Source organism: Sander lucioperca, chromosome 23 (assembly GCF_008315115.2).
Source record: "Sander lucioperca isolate FBNREF2018 chromosome 23, SLUC_FBN_1.2, whole genome shotgun sequence".
NCBI lineage: Eukaryota > Metazoa > Chordata > Actinopteri > Perciformes > Percidae > Sander > Sander lucioperca.
Genome location: NC_050195.1, coordinates 12,368,863 through 12,385,906, shown reverse-complemented (window position 1 = coordinate 12,385,906; position 17,044 = coordinate 12,368,863). Strand labels below are relative to the sequence as shown.

The 17,044-nt window shown below is 42.5% G+C and overlaps 1 long non-coding RNA gene across 1 annotated transcript; it reads left to right on the top strand.

Annotated features, from left to right (window-relative positions):
• Positions 1–14,065: 14,065 nt before the first annotated feature.
• LOC116050723 lies at positions 14,066–14,986 on the top strand. Its single transcript, XR_004105152.1, has 2 exons — positions 14,066–14,446; positions 14,636–14,986. It is a non-coding gene; the product is annotated as an uncharacterized LOC116050723 (long non-coding RNA).
• The last annotated feature ends 2,058 nt before the right edge of the window (positions 14,987–17,044 follow it).

The window sequence follows — 17,044 nt, the reverse complement described above, 5'->3', positions numbered from 1 at the left end:
TTGAGGAGTGCCTATTAGAGGTGTGACGAGATTAAACATGACGAGATTTCTCGTCGAGGTAAAAAGTGTCTAGCGATATCAGTACACAAGTGCAGAGCAGCAGCCTTGCAATTACCATAGAAAATCCCCCGGCCGTTGTCCAAAGTTGACTCTTGAGTTTACTTTTGCAGAGCGATAGCGGTGGAAAAAAGCTGCCTATAAAACCCATTGTTAGAACATTACAGAGTACCGCCGCTCTCTCTCTCTGACGAGACACACACACTGTCTGCAGCGTGCAGTTCACTGTGCCACTGTCTCACGCAGACCACTCTCTTTCTCTGTTAAAATGAATTGGGGACAGCAAATCCAAACTTCACTTTTAATGATATTAAACACAGAGAAATGTTCTCCCTTCATCCTATAATGGTCATAAAGCGATACTAGAGTAGCCTACTTCCTTGTTTAGTGCTAAAATTAATAAAATGCAGAGGAGAAAGAGCATCTGTCTTCACAAAAATCATCTGTTGAGTGTTTGATGGTAATTTATTTGTGCTTTAGAATGTAGTCAATGTGAAACAATAAAAAAAAGCTTTAGTTCTCTCTGTCTACTGTACAATGACAAATTCAAGTACAAAACATTTGGTCTCAACTACTGCCAGAAAACGCTTAGTTACGTTGTAACCTTGGTTCTCTGAGTGAAGAGACTCTCTCTCCATCATACATGTGGAATAAGTAACAGTGTAACTGTTAGTTATACAGGAGAGAAGCCAGTCATTTGAGTTTGTGGCAAAACCTTTCAGTGCTCTGCTTTCATTTTGTGACTTTCGATTGAATAAAGGACTATTTTCCAGTCTTATTTTTTCATTGAAGTCTTCCTTCAAAATAGTTAAAATCTTGTCTCGTCTCGATCTTGTTAACCCAATCTCGTGTCTCGTCTCGTGAGCTGGGTGTCTCGTCACACCCCTAGTGCCTATGGTTTGCATGTTCCATATTTTATTATGTGTGTCATGCAGTGTGGAACTTGCACTGGGCTGGTCTTGGTCATGACTCTATCTCGCCCCGCCTTGGCCTTGATTTGGTCTCAACCCCTCAAAGTCTTAGACTTGGGTCTCTGTTGTGTTGGTCATGACTTGGTCTCTGTCCTTTACAGATATGGTAGATGGATCATAAAACAATCTTGTGTACCAGAGCAACAGCAGGCAACAGTACAGTAACATGACCTTGTTTACTCTGGCTGCACAGCCAATTCTAAAAGTAAATCATATTTCAAATGAACTCAGGGAAAGCCTGTGAGAATCACATCAGAAGTACCAAAGTCTAAAAAACTGTTTCTGTTTATGAGTAAATGGACTGATTGCCAAATAAACTCAATCTTAACTCCCTCCCTCCCCTGCTCTCTCTCTCCCTATATTGAAGCATTGCACCCCAGTAGCATACACATCAAAGGGAAGTCAGCCCATGTGATTAGTGCTGGGACATGGAGTGCTTGTCAGACATTGCTCTTTTTAGCATCCTCCGTGTGGAGCAAATATTATTTCTCAGTGTGGACTTGCCAACGCAGACAGCGTGGTCTTGGTAACTAACGCAGTGTGTTTGCTTTAGTTAATTGGCTTCTGAAGTAACCATTGTTTACTCAAGAGCCTATAATGAATTCCCTGCCAGCCTGATTACAGTATAATCATAACATAAAACCTCACTTAAAATGACAAGCAACAGAGGGCAAGGACAGTGACAAGTCTACAACATCATACAGAGACAAACAATTAATTAAAAACAATAAATTCCTTCTTTAAAAATAATGTAGTAGCTTAATTATGATACATTTAACAACTGCCATCACATGCATTGAGATGAAAACAAGACAAAGCCCTATTTGCATGGGACTAGTGTTACCAGGGGACCTCGTGATTTACCCCCCCCCCCCCCCGCCCACATGCCTGTGTTTCGTACTGTGCATTCACACTGGATAAGCGAAGTCTGTATTTTACTTACTCAAATGTACTGACATTATCCATTGAGTCTGTTAAGGGATAGAAAAATGTTCCTTACCACATGCTGTCATGCATGTCATCCATCTCATCTTTTGAGATTTCGCTCTTCTGATGGATTTGAGCTTGCTCTTCTGCGAATGGGTTTCCATGCTGCGTAGCCTGACTTTGCACCCAAAATGCTGTCAAAACCTTAATCTAAAATTGCCAATGCAGCCTCCGTGGAGAAAACAAAACAAAAACAAAACAAAAAAATACGACCCCATATCACAGAGATGCCAATTTGCACGGAACTAATATTATCACATGACTTCTGTGTTTGGCAAAATATGGTAGGTATTTTGTGATGGAATTTGTACTTGAAAAATTACAGACAGTAATGCCAGATTCTTTTTTTCTGTCCCAAAATACACAACTATAACACTATAACACACTATAACTATAATAAAAATCTAAATTTTAGGCCTTAAAAAGTCTTACATTTGCTGAAGTATTGTGTTCTAGGTCTTAAATAATTTTAAACAGGTCTTAATTTTCCTATGTCAATTTAACCCCCCCCGTTATAGTTCTGTCATTAGTCCAAATATAATTCGCTGTATTACGACTACAAATGAGACCAACATGCAACTTATATTGCAGCCAATCTAGACACCAGTCCTATAATGGCAATGAGGAAATCGGGGAATTGTTTCAGACAATGTTTCCAGACTCTGACATCTGACTTTGTTTTTGATGTCATGATATACTGTAGGTCTTACATTTCATTCATTATGGTCTTAAAAAAGCCTTCAAAAGTCTTAAATTTGACTTGGTGAAACCTGTAGAAACCCTGTATAAAAGGTGTGTCTTAATTTTTGCCTTTTAAAATAATCCTCAGCCACAGAAACAGCAGTGTAAGGGTGGATGCGGAGCATTCCATAATTTAGGTGAAACAGACTCAAAAGCTTGATCACCACGGGTCTTAATCCGATTGCATGGGACAGACAGCAAGAGAGCGAGCAGATGAATATGGTTGAAGTATCTCAGTCACAAATGTAAAGCCCTGCATTTCAGCCCGAGCCCAACAGTTCACACACGGGCCATGTATCAGGCCTGCATTAGGCTCCTCCTTTATGTTTTAGTTTTTTTAAGATCTTCTGCCTTTAATGGACAGGACAGCTAGGTGAGAAAGGGGAGAGAGAAGGGGAAGACATGCAAGAAATCGTCACAGGTCAGATTCGAACCCTGGACCTCTGCGTCGAGGAATAAATCTCTATGTTTATGTGCGCCTGTTCTACCCACTGAGCCAAGCCGGCCACATGTTTTTATGTTTTAATTAAATAAATAAACTAAATGGTATGTCATTTAAATAAACTATGAGGTTGGTGATTTTAAAAGCAAAGATAGAAAGAGGTTTTATAACTTATCACACTGACACAGACAGCTCACACACACGTGACGTCAAACTTCTGCACTTTTTACTGCTAATAAACATTTAACATTTTGATATGCCTAACATGTTTACTGTAAGTGTTGATTTAAGAGGCTAAATTGATCAAACAAAGAAACAAACTACTCACTGTCGGCCACTGTCTCCACTTTAAAAAACAAAAACATTACTGTTTCAAACATTTTTCTAAATTAACTTAATGAAAATACGAAACAAGATATAAGTACTTTGCCATTATAAACAAAACTTAACTATGGCCTATAGGCTGTGTATTAGGAGGAGAAAAAAAAACACGGGCTACAGTCGGGCTCGGGCCGAAAATTCTGATAAGCTGTAGGTCAGGGGTCGGGCTCGGGCCTGACATCTCGGGCCAGGGCCAACATTTTAAGCCCGTGCAGGGCTCAATGCAGGAGCCAGACCATGCAATGATGTGTATGTAATAGTGAGAATTTAAAAACTGAATCCTATATGCAACAACGAGCCAGTGAAGAGATTTGAGTAGCCTCCGGGAGTAATGTGAGATTGTTTATTTGAGGATAGTAGTCAATAAGACAAACTCAGCCAACACACCCCTTTTCCCCTGGTCTATGGCGCCTTTGATATTAAGAGTGCCTATCCTTAGGACCTCCATAAGAAAAAGGAAAGAGCCGGAAAACCGAAGAAGGAAAACCACCAGCATGTGTGTATAATGCAAACTACCCATGCAAACAGAACTTTATGCAATTTCCTGCCCTTTCTCACAGAACTGGCCCATTTTCTTAACCTGTTTTTCATCTTGGGAGTCAATAAATCTATGTCATCCAATTTAGTGGCATGGCTCACGGATCTGAGAAATGTCACACAATCTGGGAAGAAACGTGCAAAGTGATACATTCTTCCTATTTTTTGTTTTGATCAGGAAATGGCTGACCTGGTCCACTGTATACACTTCTTCCTCCTCCTCCTGCTCTTCAAACTCAGACTCAGATGTTAATACTTCCTCCTCCGAAATATTCTCAGCCCCCTCCCCCCTCCACAATACCCCCATCCAGCTCCATCAATTCGTTCATCGCTTGCTGCCCACCTTTCGGCGAGCCTCCATCTGGCGTACCATTTCCCCAGAGGAGCTGCCCTGCTAAACCACCTTTATTTTCTTCTTGACAGACTCACTTCCCCCACTCAGCCCTGATTGCCTAGTCCTAGAGGCTTCAGCTTTTTTAAACTCCACTACCCAGACCCCCCTCCATCCTCTGCCAGCTCTGGTGTTGCAACTTTTTGGTGGGCCTCCTCAGACCCATCTGCACTCTCGACTTCCTCACCACCTGCTAGCTCCTCCGTCCCATCCACCTCCTCCATTGCCTCCTGCTCCTGCTTCCTCCCGGCTGCCCACGATTCTGACCCCAGATCCCTCCACTCCCCCTCTCCCAGTCTGCTGCTCTGCGGTTTTCTCACGGTTTGCGTCTACTGTGGACTGATTTTGTCCATATGCTCGCAGACTGTCCATGCTCGCATACACAATATACGAGCCGTCTCCAAACTTTACCCTGAAGCTCATGCTTAGAGTTTGGGCTGGGCTATTTAAATACATAAACCCTTGCCTACGGAAAGATAGAACATGCTTCAGCCCTGGGTCCTTACACCAGAGGGCAATGGATTTAACTCCACTTGTGAACTTCCCGAAACAGGATAGTTTGGACATCAAAGACTCTTTCTTATTAAACCGAGGAACGTTTGATACAACAACTCTCGTAGAAGGTGCAAACAGCGGCGATACAGGTTTCATCACTCTCTTCACCCAAACACCGCTAGCATTTACCTTGCTAACCAAAATTTCCTTCTTCAGGAAAACTACCACAGCCCTATTCATCCGCGATGCATACCCAAGATTTGCACATCCTACCTGTTCACTGACCGCTTTCAGGACATCGTCCACCGTAGCACTGTTTTCAGGCACACACCTTATTCCATGTCAAAGCGAAACAGCCTTCGTTCCTCCTCCTGACTGTGAGGCCATAATGTCTGGCTACAGCCTTGTAGGCCTCCCTCCCCGACTCACCCCGCTCCTTATCTAACCACTTACACCAGTTTTCAAAATAATTTAACTCTACACCTTCCTGTGATGAAAGAAAAGAAGAAAGTAAAGTAAAAAGTTAAACTAAGAGCCAAGTAAGAAAGGCAAGGAAACAGCACAGAGCTCTGCACACCTCCACCTCCGAAAGAAAGAAAGCACGGGAGAGATTGAGAGACAAATATAAATACTTTACTTATCAAGTAAAATTAAAAAAATACTTTTCATTTGTCGAGTTGCTCACTATTACCGCCGAGACTTTGTGTGTACTGAACTGAACTACAGTCCTACACTCCTAAGAGTTCAAGGGTTCAAGCTGTTGGACTAGGTAGGTATGGGGTGTGTGGGGCTGTCAGTTTTCTTGTTGCTATAGAGATTAATGCAGCGCTATATAGATGGAGAAAAATGATGCGTTAACAGACGCTCTTGGGCGTTGTGTCTGGCGGTGCTAGTGCTAATAGCTTTCCGCTGATAAAGCACATCCTAAAACAATGACAACTGTAAACCAGTGAGTGATTGCTTAATTAATCACCACCAAGACCTGTCTTAACCAGCTACATGACAGTGAGCATGCAGTGCTGAAGGTCGACTGGGATGCTGACATGAAACATGAAAGTGAGAAAAAACTCGGAGATCAGTTTTTGGTCCAATGTGCACCAAACAAACCCAATAATAATAATCATCTGTTGACAGCTGTGAAAAGTAGGAGAAAGGACTGGCTATGTAAATACAGCATGAGAGTTTATTCTGCTAGACACAGCAAAGCAGCTCGACGGGCCCCACAGAAGCTGGGCGTAGCTAAGAATAGCAGCGTGAATGGAGGAGAGAGAGAGAAAAGGGCAGGGGGTAGGAAATTTCAGCTTACAAACTCACTCTATGTAGGTTGAGACAGTGGTACCCCAGGTCTCATTTAGGTCAGTGTCCAACATAACCTCATAAACTGTCTCAGGCAGAGTAGAAGTATAGCTGACCAGAGACGTAACAGCTGTATGACAAGACAGTGCTGCCCCAAGAGCTCCCATCCTGCCAAGGTCATGGAGGAAGTTAACACATATCGAAGAATTGCAGTATTTCACAGTAATTCAATATGCATTGATTAAAGTGAATTTAACTGGCAAAACTGTTTTTGTTTTGGATACATTTTTACTTCTTCCAACCACATTTATATATTACATATTATTGCAATAGAACGTATTGCAATAATAATATTTAAAAAAAAACACTGCATATTAAGACTATTAATATTAATATATTTTAATAACATGTAAGTCAGGTCCAGCAACAAATTAAGACTGCAAACAAGAACAAAATACACAGATATGGACATCTTAATTTTTGAAAAAACCTTCAAAAGCACCTTGCTATTTTTAATTACCCTGGAAATCCAGAGTTCTCGTGAGAGCACAATTTGAATTTGCTCAGCGAGTCACTCTGGCATTGAGTAATGATGCTCATTAACTATGCCGTATGGTGTAGCCATGCTGCACCAATCACACCGGTGTATCTGATATAGGCGGGCCAGAGGCGAGCTAAACAGATGACGACTGTTTACTCTACCAGTTAGCGCCGCGGGTAGCTAAGCGTATGGGGCTCTGGATACGTCACCCCGTGTATTGTTGTGATTGGTCGTAGTGTTAACCAATTGCGTGCAGTGAGATTTTCAAATGCATGCTTGGTGCCGCCCCTCAAGTTGGGCCATTTTCATTACTCAATGCCAGACCCTTAATCTTTCAGATTTGGGTCTGGATTTCCAGGCTAACTTTTAATTGCATTTAGTATGCATTTAGATGTCAACTGTAAACTATACTGCAGTAACTTTAAAGTGACAAGTTGGCAATTTGAAACGTATGAAGTACTTCCTTCTAACACTGAATTAAATAATAAAAAATATAATATAAATAAATTCAATTGTATTCAATTACAAAGACAGAAATACAATTTAGTAACATACGTCCTTAAATGGCTGCTTAACCAATAGTGGCCACTATCTTTAGGGCTGTCAAACGATACATTTTTTTAATCACAATTAATCGCCAAATTTCTATAGTTAATCACGATTAATCACATGTTTTATCACATGAATAAAATTCTATTATTTTGCTTTTCAGAACTGTTTTTAAGTACATATTAACAATGGAAAGCCATTCTTACCAGTGTATTTTAATTGGGAATCAAATGAATGCAAAGAAAGTTACTTTATGAAGTTGATTTTAAGATTTGTAATTGTTTATTATTTATTTACTGTAAACAAAAGAAAAATGTGTGAATCTGTCATTATTGCACAATTCCTCCAAGTACCTAACCTAACTGAGATGTAACACTAACACTTTGCTTATACAGTACAAACTAAATGGTCCAAAAACCAGATGCCACAGCAGGACATTTGTAACCTTAACATTTTTCTAATAAGGAATGTAACAATTCTGCTGGACAGAAAAGGGGGTGGACAATGTCCCAAATGACAAAAACAGCCAAAAAAACGATACAAACAACACAGTCCTAAAACCGTATGCTGATATACATAGTCAATATAGTGTGCAGTAACTTCTAAATAATGTTGATTACTCACTGACGTCCACTGATCACCGGTTAATGAGACAGCGTTTGCAGCACTTTGCAGCAGTGTGGCTGCTTTCTCCGTGTCATACAGGCTGTGTATGCGTGAAACTACTGTCCCCCTCGACAACTTTTTAAAAGTAAACTTTCCATTCAGAATCTTATTGGCATCCATTTCGGCATCTCACGCTTGCCATCCGCTCAAAACGCAACGTTAGCCTACTATTTTTTGGCTGGCTCACAAGCCCAAACAAGTGTGTGCGCATGGTGTGCGGCGTGCCTGTTGTTTTGTTTCTGGTCTAGCTAGATCCGGTGTGGTGTTGTAGTTTTTCTAACGTTACTAGTTGTCGCAACAGCATGTGAAAAAAACTACAAAATTTGCCAGGCCAAAAAGAACGTTAATCTCGCGATAAAAAAATTGACGCCGTTAAAATGGGTTTGCGTTAACGCTGTTAATAACGCATTTAACTGACAGCACTACTTATTTTCTCATTCTTTTTGGGTTGTAAACAAAGTCCTGCAACTGATCCAAACCACTCCTTTTCAAGGCATTAAATCTAAAGCCCCAAACGCACTGAAAGCAATAATTGACGCGCCTCATTGACTATGTTTACATGCACATAATATTCCAGTTTTTGTCCTAATTCCGAAATGGATGATATTCTGAGTAAGCTGTTTACATGGCTAATGAAAGTGAGTATTCCACTAATATTCCTGTTTACATGTAGCCGTGCAAAATAGGATTTTTTCTAAGTTTACTAGCGGCGGCAGACTTTTTGGAGCGTGCAAACACAGCGTCCCTCTTTCATTCCTTCAACCAGCTTCTTGAAAAGGCCAGTGTAGCGATGTGTGAACATATCCAAAAACCTGTTGATATCCAAGTCTTTGATAATGTTTAAAAGTAGCTGTGTTATCAGATCTGCAGGTCTATTTATTTATTTACAGATGTACATACTGTAATTACACCTATACATAGCAATATTCTACCACTCTTCATTCACTATTCATCCTGCACATACTTATTCTTACTACTCTTATAATGTTACCACACTGCACATTGTGACAGTTTGGCTCCAGTTTAAAATGATTTTATCTTTTGTTTGGGGTGCCAGCCAGGTCTCTCTCCTGGCAGTAAGATACAAGTTAGTTGTTGTTTCTTTTTAAATTAAATGTCACAAAGGATGTGCATCTTAAACGAATGTACACCCTCCCCAATGAATGACCCTAAAAGAAATAAACACCATAACTCAAAAACTAGTACAAAAAAAAATATAGTGTATTTGGATTTCACACAAAAACACAAGCAGAGATTAAGCACAATTCAGCAATTCCACTTCAGGTTTTCTGCACATTTAAACCACAAACTCAAAAACACAAATAAGTTGCAGTCCCATACAAACAAAATCACAATGAAGTCCAGACCAGTGCTGATAACGAAAAAATAAAGCTGGTCAGTTTCTCAGGCTCAAAAACAAAACAAAAAGTCATAGGAAGAGTTAATAACTCACGGAGTCTAGTCAGTCAGTCCAGTCATTCCAGTCAGTCCAAGAATCCAGTCTGGGTTTTTCTGCTGATTTTTGAATGATTACTGGCGTCCGTGAACAGATTTGCACGGCGAATGTGGCATGATGATCCGAAGGTGGAGTGTACAGGATTGATGTGTGGCTGGAAGTATGAAGGAAACGGTACGCAAGGGATTTAACTACTTTGCTTTGTTTTGTGTTTCTTTTCAAGAGCATTTTACTCCGGCCGGTTTTGACACTGCTCCTCTCTCCCACTCTCCTTCCGTCACCCTGACTCTTACAAGGAGGAGATTTTATACACGCCCCCTCCGGCAATAATCAGTGTGTAAACTCAAATGGGTGTTTCCCGGTTTTACACAGGTGGTGAAACCTGGTGATGATTTCAGGTCGTCACACTCCTTCCCCCGTGAGACAAGCCTGAACTTAGGAAGGCTTTTTATTTTATTATTTATTTTTTTTTCAATACCCTCAGGCAGAGAAACCAGGGAAATCCTCCTCGTCACTTTCCTCTTCAAAGATTTCAATGATCCGTCGACGTTGTTCTCTGTCCATTTCCTCAGCCGTGGGATAGCATGGCTTGAGTTGGGCCACATTAACAACACGTAGATCTTCTCCTGTGTTTTCCAAAACCACCTCATAGTTTAAGGGGCCTGTTTTTCTGGTGACCCGATAAGGCCCTTTCCACCGTGGGGCCAGTTTAGCTGAAAATGACTTATCAGCCTTGGAGTAAGGGTGAGTACGGATCCAGACACGATCTTTGTTTGAAAAATCACTGTCTCTCCTTCCTTTGTCATAGTTCTTCTTTTGCCTTTGTCTTGCTTTATTCAGGTTGCCGCTTACAAGTTTCTTGAACTCTGCTATCTGATTAGCAGTAGCATATGCAGGTGTATCAGGATCACACAGCTGTGGCTTGAGCTCAGCATCCAAGGGGCCTTTCAGAAGACGACCGATGTTGAGCTCTGCAGGTGTGACTCCTGTGGACTCATGCACTGCTGAGTTCAATGCAAAACGGAATTCAGGTAAGTATTTGTCCCAGCTCTTGTGGTTGTCCTCCACATATGAAGCAATCATGGCCTTCACATTTCGATTGATCCTCTCTGTCAGGTTGGTTTGAGGATGGTAGGGCGAGGTCCTTTTCTGCTTGAGGTTCCACCGCCTGCAGGTTTCCTCAAAGACAGATGACACAAACTGGGAACCTTGGTCTGAGAGGATGAAAGTTGGCACACCCCAGTGAGTCAGAATCTCCTTTCTTAGGATCTGGGATACGGTCTCTGCTGTTGCTTTGCGAAGGGGAAACATTTCCACCCATCTGGTGTAATAGTCCACAAAGACAATGAGGTAAAGGTTGCCGTTGGAGCTTCGAGGAAAAGGTCCCATGAGGTCAACTCCCAACATCTCCCAAGGTTCTTTAACCACAGTTTGTTGCAGTTTTCCAGGAGGTTTCCGGGTCTCAGGTTTGTAGAGCTGGCAAACTTGGCAACATTGTACATGCTCTCTGACATCTATGCTCATCTTAGGCCAATATACAAGGGCTTGCAGTCTCTTATATGTTTTGTATCTCCCAAGATGACCAGACAGAGGATTGTCGTGATAATGATGAAGAAGCTGTGGGCAGAGTGATGATGGCACGTACACTTGGTAAAGTGTTTTGTGAGGTAATTGCACCACTCTGTAAACTTTGTCCTCCAAAACAGTAAACTTGGTTGTCGGATTTTCCATCACTTCTCCTGTTTCCATGATTTTATCATACAGGTTCTGGATGACCGAATCCTCTTGCTGGGCTTTCCAAATGTCCTCATCTGTGACTTGAAGATTTTCAGAAGTGTCCCTCTTGGATCGCAGCACCGCAGCACAAGTGGCAGGTTGGTATTGGTGGTCAAAAAGGGGAGCTCTTGACAGAGCATCCGGCACTGTATTATATTTTCCTTTACGGTATTCAACAGTAAAGGAGAACTCCTGGAGGCGGAGTGCCCACCGGATCAGACGAGTGCTGGGCTTCTGGGTTTTAAAAACCCAGACAAGCGACGAATGGTCCGTTACAACTGTAAAGTGCCTGCCCTCCAAGTAATACCTCCATTTCTCCAGGGCCCAGACGACAGCGAGGCATTCTTGCTCTGTTGTGGAGTAGTTTCTCTCAGCCTGATTTAGAGTACGGCTGGCGAAGGCGAGGACTTGCTCTGCTCCCAGTCCGGTCTGTTGAGTCAAGACGGCTCCCAAGCCGACGTCACTGGCATCAGTGTAAACAACGAATGGAAGGTTGAAGTCAGGATGTCCCAGGATTGGTGGAGAAATCAGATGTTGTTTCAGGGCCTCAAACGCTGCCTGACACGGAGAGGTCCAAATGAACTTGGCTCCTTTCCGTTTGAGTGCGTTGAGTGGTTCAGTTAGCTGAGAGAATCGGGGCACAAAGCGATGATACCATCCAGCCATCCCAAGAAATCTTTGCAGTTCTTTGAGGTTCTGAGGCACAGGGTAATCCTGTACTGCGTGTCTTCTCAGTGTCCACCTCAACTCCAGCAGAGGAGACGATATGGCCCAAAAACTTCAATGAGGTCCGGAAGAACTGACTTTTTTTCATGTTCACGGTTAGGTTAGCCTCTCTTAGCTTGTCAATTACTGCCTGTATGTCATGTTTGTGCTGTTGAACTGTATCAGAGTAAATAATGATGTCATCCAAATACACAAAACAGGTTTCTCCCCGTAGGTCTCCAAGAACTAGTTCCATCAGCCGTTGGAAGGTGGCTGGGGCATTTTTAAGTCCGAATGGCATTACCTTGAACTGGTAGAGGCCAAAGGGACAGATGAAGGCAGTTTTTTCTCTGCTGTCTTTATCCATCTGAACCTGCCAGTAACCGCTATTGAGGTCCAAGGTAGTGAACACCACAGCTCCAGCCAGTGACTCCAAAATTTCCTGGATGTTAGGTAATGGATAAGCATCGGTGTGAGTTGCTGCATTCATTTTTCTGTAATCCACACAGAACCTTGGTTTTGGGTCATTTTTCTTAGGTACCAAGACGACTGGAGCAGCATATGGAGAGATTGATGGCTCGATGATGCCTTTGTCCAACATTTCCTCCACATGCTCTTTGATTACTTGAAGTTTGGTTGGTGACACACGATAAGGCTTCTGTTTGATGGGCACTTCATGGGTAAGAAAAATTTTGTGTGTGAGAACACGAGTGCATCCCAGTGCTTCTGTGCAGACATCTGAGTTTTCCTGTAGCTGACATAACAGCTGATTTTTCCCAAAATCATCCAGATGAGCATTGTTGCAAGCAGTCTCTAGGAGGTCATGGCAGGGTGGCAGAGGAACCAGGTCCACAGGAGCCACAGCAGAGAAAAAGGCAAGCTGTGATGGAAGAACCGCATTAAGCCCCGCTGCAGAGTCTCTCAGAAACTGGTACTGCTGCTTTTTGTTGGATTTAAACCAGTAGCGGTGCTCAGAGACATCAAACTGTAGACCGGAAAAGAAAATGAAGTCCAGTCCCACAACTGCGGGGAAAGCAAGACTGCAAGCAGGCAGGATGACACAAGGTAAGGTCACTGGGTGTAGCTGCAAGGTAAGGTTCATTTCACACCAACCTAAAGGCTGTCTTCCTTCTCCATCTGCAAGGTACAAGGGCCCTCTAGTCCAAGGCTTTAGCATGTCCTGCGGTCTTCTGATTCCTGACCACACATTTTCATTTATCAGAGTGTATGATGAACCAGTGTCGAGGATAGCGGTTCCCTTCCATGGACCAATGTTCAGGGGAACCCTCAACTGGCAAGGAAGCAGGCTTCCAAGTGGGGATGAGGAGGTGTTTCCAGATGTAATGTCTTCCAGGTAACCTGAGTGTGTGAGGGAACCAAGTGTCGGATGACCATCTTGGTCATGAGTAGTTTTTGCAGCTTGCTGTTGTGAGGGTCTAGGAGAAGAAACTCTGTTAGAGTTCCACTGTGGACAGGAAGCTGGTGCATGACTTCCTTTGCAGCGCCAACAGTACACAAAGGAGGGTCGGTTATGGCTGGGTTGATTTGCTCGGACAGGGTTTTCTCTGGTGTTAGGAGACCGGGCAGCAGTTTCAGAGGCAGCAGACTTGGGTGTTTTCCCCAATAAATTCTTTTTCTGTTCATACTGCAGCTGGTTTACTCGGTCCTTCTCAAGTTGCTGGCCAAGGCGGACAAGTGCGTCGACAGAGGTAACTCTGCTACTTCTCAGCTGGCTGGCCAGTTGGGGGTTAATGTTTTTCAAAATCATTTTTAGGATTTCCTCTTCCTCAATTTGTGGTTTCCAGCGCTTGCACAGCGACTGGTACATGTAGGCAAAGTCTCTGACGCTTTCCCCTTCCCCTTGAACTCTGTTGCGCACCCTCTCTGCCAGTTCATCCTCATAGTCCTCTGACAGGAAGGCAGCACGGAACTGGTCATGAAATTCCTTCCATGTGTGGATTTTATGGCGGCCTACATCCCACCAATCTCTTGCAGTTACATGAAGTACATTACGCAGGGTGGCAAGGAGTTCCTCATCTGTGAGCGGAGTGAGAGCAAGGAAATCGTTACACCTTTCCAGGTATTGGAGCGGGTCAGGTGTATCATTTAGTCCCCCAAATGTCGGAAATTGTAGTTTTATAGGACTCTTACCCATGACTCTGTTCTTTACTTCTCCAAGAATGGTGGATCCACCTGGTGACCCAAAATTGACATCGGCCATGCCAGGCTGCACGGTGGATTGCAATCTGGGGCGGTGTGGAATGAGTAGGGGCTTTTCCCCTTGTAAACCCTCAGAGGTTTTCCCGCTTGCAGGGGTAATGGTGGTGGTAACTCTGGATGCTGTTAATTCCTCTGACAGTGAATGCATCGTATTTTTGCAGTGGGACAGCTCCTCCTGCAGGTGAGCTACTGCACCAGACATCGGGGTAAAAACGGAGAAAAGATCCTTCAGCAGGTCAGTATGATAGTTTTTTAACCTCCAGCCAAGGGATGCATTAAATTGTGATTGCAGATATTCAAGCTGTTTATCCACATGTTTGATGACCTCTTTTTGTTGTTCCTGAAATAGGTCTGTCAGTGCTTTGGTTTCTTGTTTAGTATGAGTTGTAATTTCTTTTATCATTTGCGCCATGTTCCCTTTTAGTTCCTGCCGGTGCTGATGTTGTTCCTCCACAATTTCCCGAAGGTGTTTCCTAATCCCATAGCCAGAATGTGTCTCCTCTAAGGCGGAAATTTCAGGCTGCGGTCCTCCGTGACTTTCGTCTGTTTGGACGGCTTTTTGCGGAGTTAAGGGATGAGCAAGCTCAGAAAACATAGTGAGGTCCATGTCCAACAGAGTATATGTTGTAAGAGGTAATTCCTGGGCAGGCACGCCAGTGACAATAGCCAGTGGTGACTCTGCAGATCCTCCTTCCATTTCACACCACAATGACTCTGAGTTAGCAGCCATTTTGTTTGGATTCTTGTACCAGAAAATAAAAAAGTTTTATCTTCACACTGGTTGTGGGTTTTTATTTGTTGAGTTATTTAGTTTGTCATTCAATGGTACTTTTCATGTCCCATCTGGGGTGCCATTTATTATGTGACAGTTTGGCTCCAGTTTAAAATGATTTTATCTTTTGTTTGGGGTGCCAGCCAGGTCTCTCTCCTGGCAGTAAGATACAAGTTAGTTGTTGTTTCTTTTTAAATTAAATGTCACAAAGGATGTGCATCTTAAACGAATGTACACCCTCCCCAATGAATGACCCTAAAAGAAATAAACACCATAACTCAAAAACTAGTACAAAAAAAAATAGTGTATTTGGATTTCACACAAAAACACAAGCAGAGATGAAGCACAATCCAAATTTCAAAATTCCACTTCAGGTTTTCTGCACATTTAAACCACAAACTCAAAAACACAAATAAGTTGCAGTCCCATACAAACAAAATCACAATGAAGTCCAGACCAGTGCTGATAACGAAAAAATAAAGCTGGTCAGTTTCTCAGGCTCAAAAACAAAACAAAAAGTCATAGGAAGAGTTAATAACTCACGGAGTCTAGTCAGTCAGTCCAGTCATTCCAGTCAGTCCAAGAATCCAGTCTGCTGATTTTTGAATGATTACTGGCGTCCGTGAACAGATTTGCACGGCGAATGTGGCATGATGATCCGAAGGTGGAGTGTACAGGATTGATGTGTGGCTGGAAGTATGAAGGAAACGGTACGCAAGGGATTTAACTACTTTGCTTTGTTTTGTGTTTCTTTTCAAGAGCGTTTTACTCCGGCCGGTTTTGACACTGCTCCTCTCTCCCACTCTCCTTCCGTCACCCTGACTCTTACAAGGAGGAGATTTTATACACGCCCCCTCCGGCAATAATCAGTGTGTAAACTCAAATGGGTGTTTCCCGGTTTTACACAGGTGGTGAAACCTGGTGATGATTTCAGGTCGTCACAACATAGCTGTACATACTGTACATATCTGTCTATATGGTTCATTCAGTATATCCATATTTATTCTGTTTTTCTTATATATTCTGTTAATACACTACATATATCTATATCTATATTATTCTTACTACTATTATGTCACTGCTACTACATTGCACATATCTGTACATGTTGTTCATACACTGTTCATATTACATAGCCATATTTATTCTGCTCTTATAACACTGCTATATATTTCTTGTCCTACCTATGCACCACCTGTCTATACTTGTATATCGCATTGCACTTTTCTGCTTTTTTTGCACTTCTGGTTGGACGCAAACTGCATTTCGCTGTCTTTGTACTTGTACAATGACAAAGTTGATTCTAATCTAATGTAAAAGGCCTTAGTCGGAATATCCAACCGGAATATGCTGTTTACATGACCTGTATCAAATTCAGAATATTGTCATATTCTGAATAATAGTGGAATATTGGTGTGCATGTACAGTGGTGGAATGTAACGAAGTACAAATACTTTGTTACTTAAGTGCATTTTTCACGTATCTGTACTTTACTTAAGTAGAATCAATAGTGCATACTTTTGACTTTTACTTCACAGCAATTATGATACTTTCTACTCCACTACATTTCTACAACGTTCCGTTACATTTTCTGATCAGTTTTTCCCCCTGCCAAAACGTCTTCCTGACCGTCACGTACGGCACGAGCCGGCCCGAAGTGGGAGTGGGTGAGCAGGTCAGGGATGGCAAGTGACGGTGATCCCCGTAGCTCTCTGAGGGGTAGTGGAGCTGCCGAACCCGCTGGCAGTGCCCTGACTGCTGCTGCTACGGGCGGAGATGAGAGCTCTGCTGCTCTGAGGCTTTACGGATGGTTTACAGCCTGGTTGTCATTTCCTGAATGTTCGTCTTGAAAAGCGACTCCGTAAAGAGGAGGACAGGCCAGAGCTTAGTTTTTTGTTTATTTTTCATATATATATATATATATATATATATATATATAGAGAGAGAGAGAGAGAGAGAGAGAGACAGAGAGAGAGAGAGAATAACTCGTTATGCAAGTAGCCTACTTTTACTTTTAATACCTGAAGTACATTTAAAATCAGGTACTTTTTACTTTCTACT